Here is a 19274-nt window from a genome sequence, read left to right as displayed (position 1 = left end):
CATTTGTGAGGACTTCATGGCAGCCATGACAACATGTCATCTCCCATCACGGTACCCAGCACTTAGTAAACACACCTATTGGAAGATGAAATGAATGAATGAATGAATGAATGAATGAATGAATGAATGAATGAATCTAGTCCCTTATCATTGCCATCTTGAAGGAGTATGGGTAAACGCTAAAATGATCTTAGCATTGTCAAGCTAGTTTTATATTTCCTCTGGATTTTCTGCTCCTCTGGAAAAGATAACAGAAGCATGGATAGATAGATAGATAGATAGATAGATAGATAGATAGATAGATAGATTAGACAGACAGACAGATAGATTAGACAGACAGACAGATAGATAGATTAGACAGACAGACAGACAGATAGATAGATAGATAGATTAGACAGACAGACAGACAGACAGATAGATAGATAGATAGATATGAGCAGGGCTGACATCAGGAATATAATCCGTAGCCCTCGTGACTGTGGCCACACACAGTAAAATCTAGTAACGGAAGGAATGGGTGTGCTGCCTCACATCTCCATCTGGAAAGCCCACGCCTCAGGTGAGCCACCTTGGACTCTTCACTTAGAGGGTGAGGATCCAGAATTTTCCCACAGACACTGATTTAAAGGACTAGAACCACTCCCAGCAACACCTGTAGACAGCAGACACTTCCCTGGTGTCTGCTCATCACATGGACTGTCGGTTCTTCAGCAACAGTGAAAACCTATTATCACCGCCTACTTCTGAGGTGAACGCGGAGGTCCTTCCTAGGGCTGTTTGCAAATATGCAGGACACACACCAGGCAGAATTTGTGTCCATGTTTTCCATTGCAAAGGCGGCTTCATTGGGTTTATGAAATCCTCACCCCAACCAGGGGACTCCTTCACAGGTTGGAGACTTTTCATACAAGTCTTCTGGCGCTTCAAGCTTGTTGTGCGGACGACGGCCAGGGAGCTGCACCGGTGCCCTGTGTGTTTACGTTAATTCCATAGCTATTATGTGTCTGCTGTCACCAGGCTGTTTGGGGTTTTGCTGTCAGCGTCCGAGGCAGGCCTGTGGTCGCAAAAATCCCTAGTGTCTGTGTTTCAGGTTGCACGGTTTGCCCCTGTCTCTCATCATTGCTTTTGGCTCAGTCCCTTGACAGGAAATGAGAGATTTATTTTATCTGGCCTGAACTACATTGTTCCTCCTGACTTGGTGCTCACAGCCTGCCCAAGGTCAAAGCCTGAGGGTAATAGGCACACAGTGAGGCAGGGGAAGGAACTGCAGAGGGGAGGGGCAGGCAATCAGGACAGGAAAAAAAAAAAAGGCAGGAGTGATGTCAAAGTTAAGTGCGCTGCCTCTGCATTCTGAGGGGCTGGAAAGGAAATCGGTTCTGAGAAGCTACAAGAAGAACTGTTTGCTTGTTTGTTTGTTTGTCTTTCTGCTTCCAGATGTTGTTGATTGACGATAACAGTGTGAAGGAATGGAGGCCTGAAATTCAAATCTGGCTTTTGAAAAGCAAGTCAGGGTCACCTGGGAGGTGGTAAAGTCTGATTAATTTCCAGGATGCATCAGTCTGTGTCCTTAATATTTAACTTGAGGTAAGTAGTGGAGTTCAAATATTTCTCTTTAGTTTGACACAAAAATATGAAGGAGTTATGACAATGCACACAACTAGAAAAGCCAACTTAACTATGTAAAAATAAAAATAAAGGCTACTTCATCTTGGGACTCAATTTCATAGAAAAAGTTTATGTTTAAAAAAAAAAAACTAGCGGTGGTGGCACACGCCTTTAATCCCAGCACTCGGGAGGCAGAGCCAGGCGGATCTCTGTGAGTTCGAGGCCAGCCTGGGCTACCAAGTGAGTTCCAGGAAAGGCGCAAAGCTACATAGAGAAACCCTGTCTCAAAAAAACAAACAAACAAACAAACAAAAAAAAAAACTAAAATATAAACAAGAATGTATCTGGTTATATCTCCAGATATACATCTATCCTTTCCTTCATTTTTTTCCCTTTGGAAGTATGACTAAAACTTTTTTTAGTTTGTAAAATACCTCAAGAGTTTCAGTAGGGTGAGCAGATGGCCACCCTAAGATATAGCAAAAGACAGTATCTCACTGACCACAGGGAAGAAGACAGCATCTCACTGGCCACACTTATGAAATCCTCTCTTCATCCAGGGGTGAGGTCATGCTGTAGGGAAGCTTTCTGGGATAGATTAACAGCCTGGAGGGCAGGGAAGAAATGGTCCTGTCTATCATTTATCCATCTATCTGCTTACTTATGTATCAATTAGTCATCTACCCATCTCTCTATTAACTATCCATCTATCTGCCTTTCTATCATCTATTTCTGTCTTCCTATCCATCATTTCTACCTTTCTATCGTCTTTCTTTCTACTATATATTTGTGTATTTATCATTATCTATACACCATCTCCTATCTACTTATTTCTGTTTTTATATCTACCTATCATCTACCCTTCTATCATCTCTCTCTCTTTCTTTCTATTAACTTCCACCTACCTACCCATGATCTATCTACCCAGTACCTATCTATCTCTGTTTCTTTCACAGATATTCAGACTATTTAATAATATATCTGTCTCGGGAAAATGTATATAATACACTCAGAGTTTGAATAGCTCCAAAGAGAACTCAGGGCACCTGCAAGATGAGACTATACAAATAGTGGGGCTGAGGGTTAGCTCACTGGTAAAATGTTTGCTTACCATGCACATTGGACTTGACATCTAGCACTGAAAAAACAAAACAACAAAAAATGAAAAGTATTCTGTACAGCTACTCCATGTTTGGGAAAATGGGAAATTCAAATGTACTAATGATTCTCCAACATTCCATAAACAGCTTACTCTAGAGTGAGAGGGCATTCTTGAATGATGTCTGAAGAAGTTACCAGGGCTCATAGTACCTCCTTCAGATACTTCCTTCATCTCCATGCTTCTATCTGTGTATCCAGACTGCATCACCACAGCCTGGTGTCTGACAATGATTTGTTTCTTTCTGTAATTACCTTTCTTAAATGTTCTCTATGAGAAATTATTGCTCATTATCTTATTTTGTTTCCAAGTCAATTTCTTTTTTTTTTTTCAAATAATTTTATTTTATATGCATTGGTTTTGCTGGCATGTATGTCTGTGTGAGGGTATCAGGGCCCCTAGAACTGAAGTTACAGGCAGTTGTGAGCCACCGTGTGGGTGCTGGGAATTGAACCCAGGTCCTCTTGAAGAGCAGCCAGTGCTCTTAATTGCTGAGCCATCTCTCCAGTCCCCATCCAAGTCAATTTCTTATAAGATAGTGTACTCACAGCATTAACTCCCAAATACTGAAATGTGGCAGCATAATTTTGTAACAACTCAAAGAAATCTCATACTACAGTATCAAGGTATTGTAGATCATAGCAAATAGTATCACATAGCTGTTTTTTCCTAAAAACATTTTCTGATTATTACTTGACAAAAGTATTCCTAAAAAGGAAACCTGAGACAGGGACCATCATTTTTTTAATTTTAGACAAAAAGAGAGGAAATGTGGTGTGGTGGTATTGTGTTCCCCAAAATATTGTGTACCTTAATAAACTTATGCCGAGCTTATACAGTGCACCAATTAGTTCCCACTCCTGAGCAGTGAATGAGCATTTTTTATGGCTGCAGTACACCAGTGTCTCTGATAACACAAGTCAGACAGAAAAGCTGCCCTTATGTTCCTCACAGTATTAAAGCTGAGATACCAGGTACCCCCAAAAATGTGCTTTTGGGGATATGCCCAAGAGAAACCCACATCTATGTCCACATGAAAACTTGTAGCAAAACTTTCATAACCATATTGTTCTTAAGCACCTCAAACAGAAAATGACCCAGTGCCCATCAACTGATAAATGAATAAATAAAACATGATCTAGCCATACAGTGTCTAGGGGTTGGCAATGACAGAGTCACAGAGTAGTGACATGTCAAACCACATGAATGAAGTTTGAAGGCTTTCACTATCTAGTGACAAAAGACTATCACTATCGGTTAGTAACAAAAGACACATATTATGACTTCCCATATTTGAAATATATGGGATATAAAAGTCCACAAAGAACAGAAAAAGGATTAGGGGTTTCCTGATGCAGCTGTTTAGGTTGAAATACAACTAAGCAGAGACTATTACTGAGGCTGATTCTGAGAATGGCCTCCATCTGATGATGGATGAGGTCTGTGGCGTTCCAAGAACATATTAAAAAGTCCCTGAATTCTAGGCTTTAGTTGTGCTTCTTACGGTTAGATCCAAATGTGTGCTGCAGAGAGGTGTAACTCAGTGGTGTGTTGGGCACTTTTTTCCCTCCTGTGACCATGTAACTGACAACAGCAACTTCAGGAAGAGATCGTTTGGGTTCACAGTTTAAGGGAGAAAGTCAGTCAAGGCAAGAAGGCCACAGTAGGAAGAGTGTGGGGCAGGTGATCACGTTAAGTTCACAGTGCAAGAGCAGAAAGCACACAAGAAGTGAGGCTGGGCTACAGAATCCTAAATCCTGTCACCACTGACCGCCACTTCTGTCAACAAGGCTCCACTTCCCAAAGGAGCAACAATTTTTCAAAACAGCGTCCCCTGCTGGAGAATAAGTGTTCAGACCCATGAGCCTGTGGAGGACATTTCACACTGAATCTAACAGGTGGAGGGGTGCCCGACCTGGGTAAGGGTGTGGGTTTGAGCTCTAACACTGCGGTAAACAGGAGGAAGGGAGGCGGAAAACCTTGGCATCTTTATACCTGGAGGAGGAGGATTTGGAAGCAGAGGAAGAAATAATGAAAAAAAAAATCTGGGTCAAGTACAACAAAGAAGAATTGGGTTTCTTCTAGAACTTTCCCTCAAATCAGCAAAGCTTTGGCCAGCTGGAGCCAGGTGGATTTGAGAGTCATTAAGAGTGAGGGCTTGAAGTGACACCTTAGAGGAGGATGCTTTGTCAGCAACCCTGGGAGGGTGGGGGGAGATGGGGGAGCCTAGAGCCACAACCAGGCAGTTTATTCAACAAGCTAAGCCCTTTGTCAGCTTCCATCTAAACTGACGAGTGAATTGTGTGTCACACAGACGGACACTGAGAATCGAAGCAGTGGAAGATGTTTCTATAAAATGCTTACGTATCCTTACACTTAGCCAATAGAATCCCCCAGCTCTACCTAGACTGTGTTCTTCATGGTCCGATGTGATGTCGGCAGCCCAAAGGCCAAACTTGGGAGAATTTTAGTCCTGTGGCCCATCGTGACAGACAAAATAATCAGTAGGTGATGCTGTCATACCCCCAACCCTCCATAATTTCTCTGAGGGAGACTCCTAGATATCTAAAACCAGAGGGCAGCGGGTTTACAGTGGACCGCGTCTCTGGTGACGTTGACACGTGCTCCCATCATCCTGAGATGCTCGTTTGTGGGAAGTTCCGAGGCCGAAGCTGCTTTCAGTTGGGAGCCCACTGCCCCAGCATTCCGGCTGTGCCTGCGGAGGGGAAGCGGAGCCAGGGAGACTTGTCCGTGTTTTGCTAATAGCCATCTGGCAGGGATGCGGCAGCATGCGGAATCTTCACAGGGCTCTTGTTTTTCCTCTTCTCTGCTGGGTAACTAAGGAGATCACCAGACTGCAGGGCCTCCTGCCAGACGGTAGGCAGGTATGTTTATGAGTTTAAGAGGCTTATTTTCTTCCAGTGCTTGCCCGTGCTGCGGGTGCCGAGGCAGGAAAGTTGACGAGGAAGGGAGCCGGGACCATTATTCTAAATATCTTTGACATTTGTTAAAATGCACATTTTGTCCCAAAGTCCAGGCTGAAATGTTTCTATCAAGTAGAAAAGAATCACAACTCATGATGGCAGGTGAAGGTTTTAAAACTTGCGTCTTTTTCCATCTCCTATAAATAGGTTCTGGGTTCTTCAGTGCAGCAAGCCCATGGTGAGTGTGTGCTCCGGACAATGTGACCATGCTAGCCATTGCATCAAGGTGAAGGGAGGCTCTGTAACTGTATCTTGTTCAAGTTAACCACAGTAGGCAAAGAATGCCACTAAAGGCCTAATGACACCCTCTAGTAAGCAAATCTTCACAGGAACAAACCGGAGAAGTTGTGAACTTTAGTCAAAAGAGGAAGCCCATCCCGAACCGTTTGTTTAGATATTAAGTGAGTATCAACAGTGGGTCAGTGCCTCAGCTAGAAACCCAGAGCTCAGGAGTCAGTGGGGAAGGTCTGCTCAGCAACCTGCAACAGCATCATTGGGGATCCTCTGCATCCAGGATCCGTGGATGGAATAGTGGTGATGGCTACATCTTTGATTGTTAAGGGGGTAGAAACAGGAGGAGTTCGAACCGCCAGGCAACTGTGTAATTGCTCAACGATGAGACTGCTAGCCACTCACTGTCTTTGTCAACTGTGCCCTACAAAGCCCTGCAGCCCGCCTCCCAGAGAGGAAGTGAGCCCATGTTTGCCTCCTTCCCCCTTCATGGATTTCAGAGTAAATGAAATCACAGTACAAGCAACACCACGAGATGTATAATTTCTGTCATATTAACACCAACACGCATAATACTAGGCTACTCATTTAATAGCGTCTTTAATAGTGAACTTATACATCTAGTGCAGTTGTGAGTTGTCTGAAATATGGAATTGACACCAAGAATTAACTTGTCTAAATTGAAAACATGAGTTTCCTAATTTTTTTTATTGATTTTTGTTTTTAACTCCTTCACCGCTAATTAATTTTGAGGGTAAACATTCTTGTAAGAAGTATTCAAATTCACCAGAATGTAATTTAATGAAGACTAACCTATCGAATGCACTGTCCATACTACAACTTTAAAAAATGCTCTGGCATATATTCATTGTATATAATATCTGGTCTTGTGGACATTTTGATACAAGTTTATAAAGCACATTGCGCATACTATTTTAAAGTTTTTATTTGGGGCTGGAGTGATGGCTCAGTGGTTAAGAGCACTTGTGACTCTTGCAGAGGACCCAGGTTCAAGTCGCAGCACCATCTGACAGCTCACAACTCCCCAGAACTTGAGCTCCACAAAATCTGAAAATGCTCTTCAGGCCTCCATGGGCACGGACAGATTACACACAATGAACACACATAAAAACTAAGTACATATTTTAAAAAATCAAATTTGCTTCCACTAGAACTGGAAAGGCTATAAGTTATATGAAATTATTTTGTGTTCAGTTGTAAAATATTGTTGTTGTTGTTATTTGTTTGTATGTGTGTGTGCGCGCGTGCGTGCGTGCGTGCGTGCGTGCGTGTGTGTGTGTGTGTGTGTGTGTGTGTGTGTGTGTGGTCATCCTTTAATTCATCCTTCAAACAGATGCTATCTGAGTAAAATTCATTGGCTGTAACACTCTTAAGAAAGTGTAGTTTTTAAACAAAAATGTCTTTCCTTCCTTAAATTTTGGCCGGTAAGCAATGAAATAAAAATGCCAGAGATTACTCATTACAGCTCCTACCATCAACCTCTTGACATAAGACCCAGTAACTCAGACCACAGTTCCCACTTCTCCCATCATGCAACACTGCAGTGTGCTCTGTGTGCTGACGTCTGGGTCTCTCACTGCTACACCCTTCACGTCAGAATTTCAGAATCCATCACTCTGTGTTCCTTCTTCCTCACTATCACAGTCCCCCCAAGAAAATCTCAGACACTCAAATCCAGATAACATAAAATGAAGCATAATTTACTCTGTAAAGAGATCATTAAAGTAGCTAAATAGATGACCAACGGGAGTTTTTTAAATGGTGATTTTTTTTCTTCTGCTGCTGCATTTCAGTTAAACAACAAAACTATGATAAAAAAAAAAAAGTCCCCCAAATCATATCATTGTATAAGGCAGGCTGCCGCTGTCCTCATGAGATCACCATACCCCATATGTTTCCTTATATGACATGACATTGAGTTGATCTTTCTAGAACACAAACTCTGTTTTCTGTTTAGCAGATTGTGTTAATTTGGGGTTATGGAGTGGCTTTGCACCTGGCACTCTGAATATTTCCTCATCTGTAATTCACGATAGCATAATCACATGCCTACGATCACTGTCTTGTGGCTAAGTGTCTCACCCATAGTTCCCACCTACAGCAAAGGAGCAGGACAGTGGGAGCCTCGATCCTCCTGTCTTAGAAGCTCAGCACTCTTTAGAGCTACAGATCACTACCTTGCTCATTGAGAAAAGTGGAAGGGTGAAGCCATTTACTGGACCCCTCCAAAAAAAGAGGCACTAAAAACACAGGCTAAATAAGTAAGTAAAAACTTCTGCTAATACATTTATTCTTCTAGGGCAATGGGTTTCAAACTTTTTAAAACCTGTCAAACTAATTTATCAATAAAAATCCTAAAGGCACAGAGTATATAAAGAAGACAGATACAGCAGATTATATCTGTCCCTCTCATTTATTAGCTACCTCCAAAAATCTCAAAGCTTCCTTCAAAGCACTGGGAAAATGGCAATAAACTCCCTTCTTCTTTACTTATTGCTAATGAACGAGCTGTCCAAATGACAATTTTCCCATTGATGGAGTTGCAGCATACCCAGCTGGGAGTTCCTTGGGCAAAGCAGGACCTCCTTGGTTAGAGTGGTACCCAGGGCATGGGTCTCACACACACAAGAAATAGTCAGTGATGGTTATGAGACTAGCAGTCATTTAAATAATGAGTGGATAAATCTCCATGACACAGGAATGGCTTCCTCGCCCCGTGCCAACGGTCCTGTCTTTGCCAGCTCTAACACACACACCCCTTCCAGGAATGGCATTCAGCCATCCTGGCAACCAGAATTAGAGCAAAGAAAATATGAAATTTCTCTTCAAAACATAAGTGGAAAGAGGAATGCTAAGCCAAGCAGAGGGTACTCAGATTCAACATGCGCATTGTTAAATGTCATTTCATAGTAAGAAACCCTGAGCAAGTCAAGTGAGCATGGACAGGCAGGAGTCAGAGAATGAGAGAGGTTGTGACATTGTCATGAGGGATCAGTGAACAAAATCAAGGAGAACATGTCAGTGACTGGTTAGAACTGTTACTTATGGAGAAGGAAGGGTAGGTCATGAGCAAGAGGAGAGTATAGATGGAGATGCCCATATTCTGCACTGTGTGCAGGCCCTAGTTAACTTTAACTGTCAATTTGACACAGCTTAGTGTCATCTGAGAAGGGAGTTTCAGATAAGACTGGCCTGTGAGCATGTCTACGGGAGACTGTCTTGATCATTAATTGATATAGGTGGACCATGTTCACAGTGGGCGGCACCATTCCCTGGCAAGGGAGGCCAGGGCTATATAAGAAAGTTAGCTGAGCATATCTGTGAGCAAGCCAGCAAGCAGTGTTCCTGCTTCACTTCCTAGCCTGACTTCCCTCCATGATGGCCTGTGACCTGAAAGCTGAAATAAACCCTCTCATCCCCAAATTGGTTTTGATCAGAGTGTTTTATCACAGCAACAAAGGAGGCTGAGTCATGTGACTATACTCAAACAAGAAATTGAATGCCAGAAATGCCAAAGGGCTAAAAAGAGCCCCAGTTGACCATTGTGATGGCTAACCTTACAATGCACTATTTCAGTTTGCAGATGGCAGAGATCATGGCAGAGCAATGTTCGTTCCAAGAACCTTGCTTTAAGTCAGGCAGACCAGAGGCCAGGAATGCTGTTTCATCTCCTTCAGGTAAGTCTCCTGAGAAAGAAGTGTCTACTGCTGGGAGTTCATGGCTTGTATCCTGATTACCAAAGACAATGAATGCACAGTAATTGTCCCTTGGTCCAGCTCACTGGTCACGTCTCTAAACTATTGATCACCAGTGCACAGGATGTGGAACGAAGAAATCACTGTCCATCTCCAAATTAGAAACTAAAAAGAGAAGCTTTTACCACTCAGAACAGCACACCAACCTCTTAGCCCATGCACCAGGAATAGAACATTCATTTATTGCTAGTCTTGCTATGACAATTCTGTTTAGTGTTTTGTCTTTGAGACAGAGTCTTGTGCAGCCCTGGCAGGCCTTGTACTCACCCTGCAGCTGAGAATGACTTTGAACTCCTGGTCTTCCTCCCTCCACATCTTCAATGTTGGGATTAGAGCCATGCCCCACCATGCCCAAATGATATCGAAGCCAGAACTTTGTAACTTGTGAGGCACTTGCACTAATCTAAACTCAGCTCCATACACCAGGCACTTAATGATCTACAGCTTGACAACAAAAAGACATCAACATTCTTGCAAAATAAAAAGATGTTTTAACCAAATATTAAAAGTTCTCAAATTAACTTTTCTGGTTGTTCTGAGTAGAGACTACTGTGGACAGTGAAAGGAGGATAGAATGCATAGACTCCTGAGAGAAAACGTGATTTACTTCCAGGGTAAAAAGAGTCAGGTCTTGATAAATGCCACAGAGCTGGGAGCTATTAGAAGGTAGCTGGAGCTGTACGCAGTCTGCTTTCCTTCCCAATTAACTAAGCAGGTCACACTGGCCTCTGGGACCCAGAGCCCCAAGCATTATGATGTGGGAGGAGGGGATGACAGAGTGTTCAGGATCTAGTCACCTGTGTGGTCTTGTTTCTGAACGATCTCAGGCTGTACCCTCCTCTCCTCCCGATAGTTCAGTGTCTGAACGGTCTCAGGCTGTGCCCTCCTCTCCTCCCGACAGTTCAGTGTCAAAGTCAACACTTCCTGTAGGGTCCATCTCCGAGCCACTGAGTGTGCGTGTGCACACACTTACACACCATGTGCTGACCCACAAGCACATGTGTGAGTGCCAGTGCCAAGACCACTGGACAGTTTCTCACTTTGCCCACCTGACAGAGAGAAATAGAGATGAAAAGCATTTTCAAAGGACAATTCCAAGTCCTGATTAATAGAAACCCAATATGAACTAATTTCATGCCAATTTAGGTCTGTGGCTGGGGCTTGAAGTTATTTAGATTTCTTTTTTTCTTTTTTTTTTTTTTTTAGAAATCATATAGTTTTCAAATATATTAAGGTTAAAATTTACAAAATGAGCATTGTATTTTTAAAAGTCAAATCGGTATCTACTATTTCTCCTCTGTGTCCACCTCTTTTATCTTTTCAGGTAATATTCAGGATAATTCAACTTAACTTCACAGTCTGAGGAGAGCTACACAGCTCCTCATTCTGTGTGTAGAAACCCCTCTGTGTCTCTCATGTGCCACAAAGGCAAGTCACACACTGCATCAGAAGGCCGAAAACAAGCAAATCAATGCCCCCCCCATCTTGCAACATGTCTTTGGTTAATTAAGCTTAATGCTTTATTAAGAGGGAGATGAAGTCCAGACAGAATAGAAGAGTTGTGTTTTGTCTGTGTGTCCTATCTTCCAGAAAGACTAAGGGGACAGTGACAGTGGGCAGCATGAACCCAAAGATCAGGAGGACACAGACAAGAAGATTCTCAGAGAAAGGGGTTATCCTTATAGGATCGTCTTAAGCAAACAGTGGAATAAAAGTATGTAACAAGGGAAGACCACGGTCATTTTTAGCGCGATTCTGTGAACAAATGTAACTTCTGCATGAGAAACTATGCCTTGGCTTTCTTGCTTCCTATGAAAGTTTTCCTTCTGTCTTTTCCTACCAGCAAACAGATCAATCACCTTGTGGTTATGTGTATAATTTGTAAGTGACACTTTCAAATCTTTTAAAGTTATAATTTTAATTTCATTGCAAATACTAATTAATTCATATTTTTAATAAAAATCCATTGATAATGTAAAATAATGGCCATGGGCATTGACTCTCCAGCTCTCGGCGCTGTTGAGGGCATCACTTTCATTGCCATTGTGCGACATGGGCAAAAGATACTGTATTGGCATGCACAGCTATAAATATCAAACCTTCCTCCCGATTTTGTCTGTTCCTTTTTTTTTTTTCAGAACGTAGCCCGTAAACAGTCTAGTTTAATCCAAGGGGACCAGGAGGACAGCAACCTCGATGGGCGAACCCAGCCACCAGAGGCTCCAGGTGAAAGATCTAGAAGCTCACACCAGTGACAACTTGTGTTGCCTTCATCTTCTGTTTTGTTTTTTAAAAGCATCTCATACAGACACCGTGCCTTGTGCTTTATCCAGAAAAGGATCTCTAGAGTCTGCTCAGAGTGGACTTTGTTCCCCACAACTGTCAGCTCTCTGCACCTCTGCAGCGCAAGAGAAGACAGCTCACAACAGCTTTTATCTACAAGGATTCCCCCAGGCAGTCTCTGTAAAAGGGTTAATGACAGATGTTTCCATTAAATCTGACCTACCTCTTAATTTTGCCATTGCCTGATAATATCCTAGCTTTGTGCTGATTTGCATGGGCAAATGGAGTCAGTCCATAACAAGGGGCACACCATCCCCAGCGAAACAAAAGGTCAATTCATTGAAACTGATGTGCACAATAGTTTTTTTTTTTTTTTTTATAGTTGCAGCTTTTAAAAAAAGTCTCATTTTGTGCCACGCTATTGTTTACAAAGAATTAAAAGCTATGTTTTCAGAAGCTCTGGGTGAGCATGTGTATCTGTGGGCAGAGCTGTATACTTCTTCCAGAAGAAATCAATACCTCTCCTTGTAGGTACCTGGCAAGGATAATCACATCTGTCTCTCGGATGTTCCACTGCTTTTTATACTAAATACAACCTCTGAACAGTGATTTTTTTCTTTGCTGGGAGATTAGTTGAGATCTCTAAAATGCTACCAGCACTTTCTTTTTTATTGAATGTTGTTACATTGTAGGGGGCGAGGATACTGTAAAAATAGAGGGAATAACGTTTGGGATTCGTTAAAAGATACAGGCTCTCAAGCTTTAAGGATGCCAGACTAACAGCCAGCCACACTTTAGAAGAGACCGAACTATGTTTTAGCCATCTGAAAAGGTGTAATCTTGAATGTGTGCTAGATTGCTGTGATAAGCCCCTTAGAAAGGAAATAACTAATTAATGGCAGTTCACAAGATTCTGATCTACCTACCTCTGGTAGGAGGGTTAAGAAAGAAGGAACCCAAGTCAAGAGGCCTTGTGTAATTCCTATGAGAAAGTATCTCAGATGCATGCCATCTGAAATTTCAGTCCACGGACCAGACTCAAGAAACACTGCATCGATTTAGCTGTGTGGTTTGCAGGCATTTAAGGAGCTGAAATTATCCTTTGCCACGGAAGTACTATCTGTAGTTATACAGTGTTTTATATATACATACACACATACATATTATATACCTATCATATTTCATGTTTACCATCAGAGTCAGAGCTCCAAGATATTTAAATATTGAAATTCTAGCTTTAAATTTCACCTCACTCTGAAAACAACTATTTTCTGTTTCTGAGAAGAAGCCCACACTCACCACACTACAGCCTTTGTCTGGAAAGGACATGGGCTGTGTCAGTGCTTAAAAATGTCACCTACTAAATAGCCCATTACCTCATATTGGGCAAATCCAAGGCATACCTGTCACTTGGACACCTCAAGCCATGGTATCACATAGAACTCTGCTTGCCTATCCCAAATGAGTTTTGCTCTTCATTTATAATTGTTCCCAAGAGGGAGGGCTATCTTGTCACCCTGTTGCTCAGCTTCTGGAAATGTAGGCAAAGGAAGAAGGAGCAGCTTGAAGTTCATGGCATCCTCTGAAGGAGTGTATGCATACATGGGGGCCATTCTCCCTCACTTGGAACACTCATGTCTACTCATCAAGGCCAGTTTCAGATGTCTATTCATTCCAGGTCAGAGACAGTTCACAGGGCCGAGGAAAGGAAGCCTTTCTCCAAGGAGTAGTAAAAGGAAGCGTCATCCAGGATCAAATGCACATTAAAAACCATGAAAGGTCCATGTACCGCAAGTGCAGTCTACACACTCTACATACGTGAAGTGCTAAGAACACAGTGTGAAACCTACACTTCTCATTCTTTAGAAACGGAGCATCATCATCTACTTTAACACAGTAAATGAGATACCAGACAACAAAAGGAATATCAAACGGCAAGCGATGATGTGGAATTGGCCACACACACCGAGTAATGGAAGAAATTAAGGATTGTAATCAGGTCTGCTCAAGACTGTAAACCCAGATTTGTTCCTGGGGTAAATCATCAAGTGAAACTGAAAGTCCAAACAGCTGACAATTAGGGTCAACGTTTTATACTAAATTCTAGAAACAGTTCTAATAAGGGCTAGAGTTTTTGACCACTTACTAATGTGGAACTTTACAGAGTCTATATGTCTAGTCTGTATGTATAGTCCTGAATATTCACAGTCATTCTCTAGAGTGGACAGAATTTTGCCCATTTTAAAGACAATGAAACTGAGGCATGAAGGCTTAAAGATTTTCCGGAGGTAACAGCTAGCCAGTGGTGGAGGAAGGAATCCCACTGGCTGTTTTTATTCTAAACATACTCTTGCAGCCTTGACACTTCTTTAGGGCACTTGGTTTTGGATGGAGTGAATCTGGCTTCATTGTGCATTCGCCCCTGTGTTTGCTATGTGAGCTTGGGCAAAGTTCCTGCATTTGTTAAAAGAGAAAAGATAGGAGAGGCCTCATTGTCATGGAGATCAGTTGTTCTGGCCTGGCTTGCATTTCTCCTTTTGGTACAAAGACCTTCTTCTCCTGTGGGAAACAAATAGTTCCCCCATTCTCCCACAAGAGATGGGCAAATGACCAGGGTCTGGAGAAAAACAAAAGGACAAGCAGAACAACAAAAGGAAAGAAGAAGAAAAAGAAAAGGAAAACCCCATTTGTCTGTCCAGTCACAAGGTTGGAGGACATTTTCCAGAGCCACGAAGGACAGGCAGACCCATCTCTTTCTTACGGGGTTGGGAGAACTGCTACAGCACAGAGTATCGACACAAAGCTCGCCCGAAAGAGAAGCCAGCAGAAAAATGGCCGAAAAGTCTGAGAAGCAGAGAGATTTCTCAGAATGGACTGCCAGGATCCAATCACGCTGGAAGCCAGTCAGCTCCTGAAAGTGCCACCAACCGCCACCAGAGCGCCTCTGCCCCTTTATGATCAAGCATGCACATACGCACTGGGTTTCTGCCACATGACCATGAGGTATTTAACTCCTATGTCACCTTACAGAGACGGCCTTCATGCAGAAGGTGACATTTGATCTCAATTAGCATCGACTGAGACACTGGGGGATTCTAGCCACTACTATTTTCATGAGCGTTGTGCCCAGGTTCTCACACAAAATTTAGGAATCTTGGATAAAAAAAACAAGGCTAGGAAAAATAAATTACTATGATTTTGATTTCCTGTACAGGCATTGCCAAAGAATCCAGGGGAAAGTTTTAGCAACTGCCACATTAAGTATTAAGAAAGACCAAAACTTGGCTTTGCACCCTTCCAAGGCAGTTGGATATTCCCAAATGGACTCTCAGAGTCTCCAGAGGGATTGAGACACCAAACTATCAGTTACTGTCATATATCATTGTGTGGTCACACATTCAAATGATTATCCGTATCCAGACAGAATAATGCTTTGCAAAGGCCAAAGTCTACATTTTGGTATCATCATGGTGTCAAGGATAACTTCCAGACAATGATAAGGTGTTGCAAGGTGCCCCTGAGACCTTCCTACCACACCATCCAAAAGCCTAAGGTGACTGCTAGCTCCCCAGTCAGAACCAAGCTCTGTAAGCTACCCAGGATTGCCATCTACCCGTCGCATGGATGATATGACAGAAAGGAACTTTCTACTCCCTTCTCCAAGCAAGTGCTATAAAGTGAGTAGCAAGATGGCTCCGGAGGGTCTGCCTGCAACCACCGCGTCAATCATGAGAACACTAAAACACTGCATGCAAGTCATTACTACAGAAAGTATTCTCTCGCTCTCTAGCAAATGACTTCAAATAACTGTAGTGTTGGAACGGGAGCTTTGTTCTATTTTAATGTAGTCATTTGAGAGAGAGAAAAAATACATGTAAAAAGTAAACCAATATTAAAATAACAGAATCAACTAGTTGTCACCAAATGCCTCCATCAGATTCACAGAAGAATGCTACCATGGGTTCTGAGATCCAAGAGGGCAGACTCTGACCCTAACCATTTGTATGACCTGTCAATTCCATTATAAGGATGTAAGTAGAATGTGCACCCTCCCACCGAAGTAGGAAGAATCCCTCTGTGACTTTGATAACCTATTGTATTTTCCATCAGGATGCCCTGCTGCAGAACTGACAGGTATGACTGCCACCAAGGAGAAAATCGTCCTCATTGCTTTTGCCCACCCTTTTTGGCTTACCAAATTTAATCTTGAACTTCATGAGTTTGTGGCTTGTGTGAGAGAACACACTTCCATGTATGGACCAAGCAGGTCCTAAACAATGTGAAATCAATTAGACTATTAGGTGAACATCAGTAGTTCATATGTGATAGGGACGGGTAAAGAGATGCTTTACAGCATCTCAAAGTTCAGCTAACACAAACTCGCACTTTAATAGACCAAGTTTCTCAGCTCTGCTTCCTCTGCAGGAAAAGGGGACAGCAGAGGGCGTGGCCTTCTGGCAGCTTTCTAAAGACAAGGCTGTGGAGAGCAGAGCTTGCCAGCAGGCCACCCACAGGAAATCGATGCCTATAGGAAGCACAAGTTGTAAGAAAACAAATGAACCAAACATCCAGGCAAGGAACTCCTTCAAATAAGTTCATGGGTTTAGACTCTCATGGGAAGAGAACGAGGAGATGGGATTTTGCCAGCCTTTTGTGGACTAGCCCTGGGCAAGTTATTTTATGTTCCGCTTTCTTCAACTACATTCTATGGTTGCTACTGCTGTAATTTACAATGAAAATATTATAAAAGAAACTCCTAGGGATGAGATTGTAAGAATACATGTGCGCACTGTGATTTAAGATTGAGGGAGGATGCATGCTGTATACAATTACAACATGCTTTATCAACCGGTGTATTACATAATGTGCCATAATGAACTGTGCGCCCATGGAAACATTGAAATCATTCATGATTCCTAAGTGCTGCCAGATGGGTGGCTAGGACACATTTCAACCCTTCCTGAAGAATTCACCCACACACTCACTTCTCTAACCAGTTTTTCCAGTGGTAGCCTTCTGAGTTAGACATGATAGAGGAGACCCTTATTCACTTTACAGTGGTGATTACATATGTTGCTTGCTTCATAGTTGGGGAGGGAACATGTCTTATTCACAGTTTTATAGCTGGTGACTTGCCCTATTCTAACACATAATAAATGTTGAAAAATGTGTACCCAGTGAAGGGACGTGGAAAGTAAGGGCACACAGTTAGAGTGAGACAAACAGGTGAAGAACAGACTTAGGTATGTATGTAAGGGGCAAGCCTAAGCTCTCGTTCACACTAGGCAAGAGTCCTCCCACTGAACTACATCCCAAACCAAGGCAAAACTTTAGTAATGGCGTAAATGCAGATTACAAGAAGCATCAGCGCAAAAGCATTTCTAGTTGGAGGGGAGTGTGGAAGAGTGTCTCTGTCCCAGCATTCCTCCTTGCTGTATTCCAGGTTTCTTCTTTTGTCACTTCTCAGAACTTTCCAGAATATATAAGAAGTCCTGCTACAAGAGACCCTTGACACCCTCAGTGGAGGCGTGTGGCTGTACTTAACAATGCTGAATGGTTTCCTATTTTAGTAGTTGGGACACAGGGCACTATAACCACTACGCAGGCTCGGTAACTTCTGGGTATTATGCCTGTCATAAGAAATATTCTACATTTTTAACAAAAGCAGGTGAGTCATAAAGTACAATGAAGCAGAAAAGTGGGTGTGGGTATGGGTGGGGCTTAGGGGCTGGAACTAGAAGTTCCCGGTCTACAACACTTGCTTTGCGAGTCTAGGCTGTGTACAAGACCTGAGTGCAGATTCTCAGAACCCATGTGAAAAGCTAGATTCAGTGCCACTGTGATCCCATGGACGGGTATCTGGGGCTAGGGAGCACTGGGCAGAGACAGGAGTGTCCCTGGGTATCACTGGGCAGCTAATCAAGCACTATCAGCAAGTTCTAGGTTCAGTGAGAAATTTTGCATAAAAAAATAAGAATAATGGGAGAGGAAAGAGGTTGACTATAGACTGATCCCTGGTCTTCACACACGCATGCACAGGTGGCACTTCCACATTTCCATTCCACAGAAGTGGCCACTAGATGGACAGTGCCAGGCAGCAAGTATTATACCTAGCTATAAAACTGCAATGACAGATGAATGGGAAGAGTAACCTTAGGCTCGGAGGCTGAAATTTTTCTCTATAGTTCCTTTGCTTAGCATGGGGCCTAAAACGATATCCAAAGGCAATGATCAGTGGTAGCTGTGGAATTAGAGACACAACCAGGATGTATATTATCAATCCTAAATTGTCTTCCAACGTTCTCTTCTAAGAATTCTGCTCTGATGCTCTGAATGCCCTCCCTGGCCAGCACCTCACTTACACAGACTATTTCTTAGAAATGTGTACTTCCCAGTGTCAATCAAGGAGATTGATATGCAATGTAAAGCCATACTAAGGAAGGGACAAGGGTGTGAACCAGCCCACCCAAGCTGAGAAAATCCCCCTGTGACTTTAAAGCCCTAAGCAGCGTGTGCTTTGTTTTCTTACTGCTCCCATGAACAATGCTGTGTATCAAGATCCAGTCCCAGAATCTTCTCCAGACCTTGCTGGCAGTAATGCCAGGTTCCACCTCACTCCCCAACCCCAATCCCCCACCCCCGCTGCAGTTACATTTGATATGTCAATTTGACTGGTGCCATGTGAATTTCTTGGTCCTTTTTTTTTTTTTTACATTTTTAAGTTTTGCTGAAGGCCTGAGGGCAGCCGCGATGCTGATCAGGAGATGGTAGCCACCATTGCAGATGGTGTGAAGGAAGGAGGAGGACTCAATGCTAAGTTCCTTACTGCCAGTTCTCACCAGTGACCACTGTCAACCAGACACCGCTTGGCCCTCACTTGACATGCCATGGCTCCTAACGCTGCATCCACACACATAAATGAGCATGCACACCCGCACACACACACAGGCAAAACAGAGATGAGTACAAGTTAAAGATGAGTAAAGCAAATTCAGGATTTGCAATTCATAGGTGCTTAGTATATGCCCACTGAAAGCATAAATCCTTTCAAGATTATTTTGAAGAAGTCTACACAAAGAACCATTATGGACCAAAACCACAAAAATTACAAAATTAGAATTGTAACTGTTTGTATGTAAATAGAATAAAAAGTTCCAGAGGGTCAATATCTAGAGAGACATCTTGAAAAGTTTATCAGAAAAGTTGAATGGGAAGCTGGGCATGGTGGTGCATGCC

General features: G+C 42.7%; 1 protein-coding gene and 1 long non-coding RNA gene across 3 annotated transcripts in view; one reads left to right on the top strand and one right to left on the bottom strand.

Annotated features, from left to right (window-relative positions):
- The window catches only part of Sox5 (SRY-box transcription factor 5), a 1007323-nt gene that overhangs the window by 472794 nt on the left and 515255 nt on the right, over positions 1–19274 (bottom strand). The gene's annotated exons all lie outside the window — the stretch shown is intronic.
- On the top strand, positions 5406–12268 carry LOC119087742. Its single transcript, XR_005091220.1, has 3 exons — positions 5406–5649; positions 9577–9677; positions 11894–12268. It is a non-coding gene; the product is annotated as an uncharacterized LOC119087742 (long non-coding RNA).

The sequence above is a fragment of the Peromyscus leucopus genome, chromosome 3 (genome assembly GCF_004664715.2).
Source record: "Peromyscus leucopus breed LL Stock chromosome 3, UCI_PerLeu_2.1, whole genome shotgun sequence".
Taxonomy (NCBI): Eukaryota; Metazoa; Chordata; class Mammalia; order Rodentia; family Cricetidae; genus Peromyscus; species Peromyscus leucopus.
This window is presented reverse-complemented; position numbering and strand designations above follow the sequence as displayed.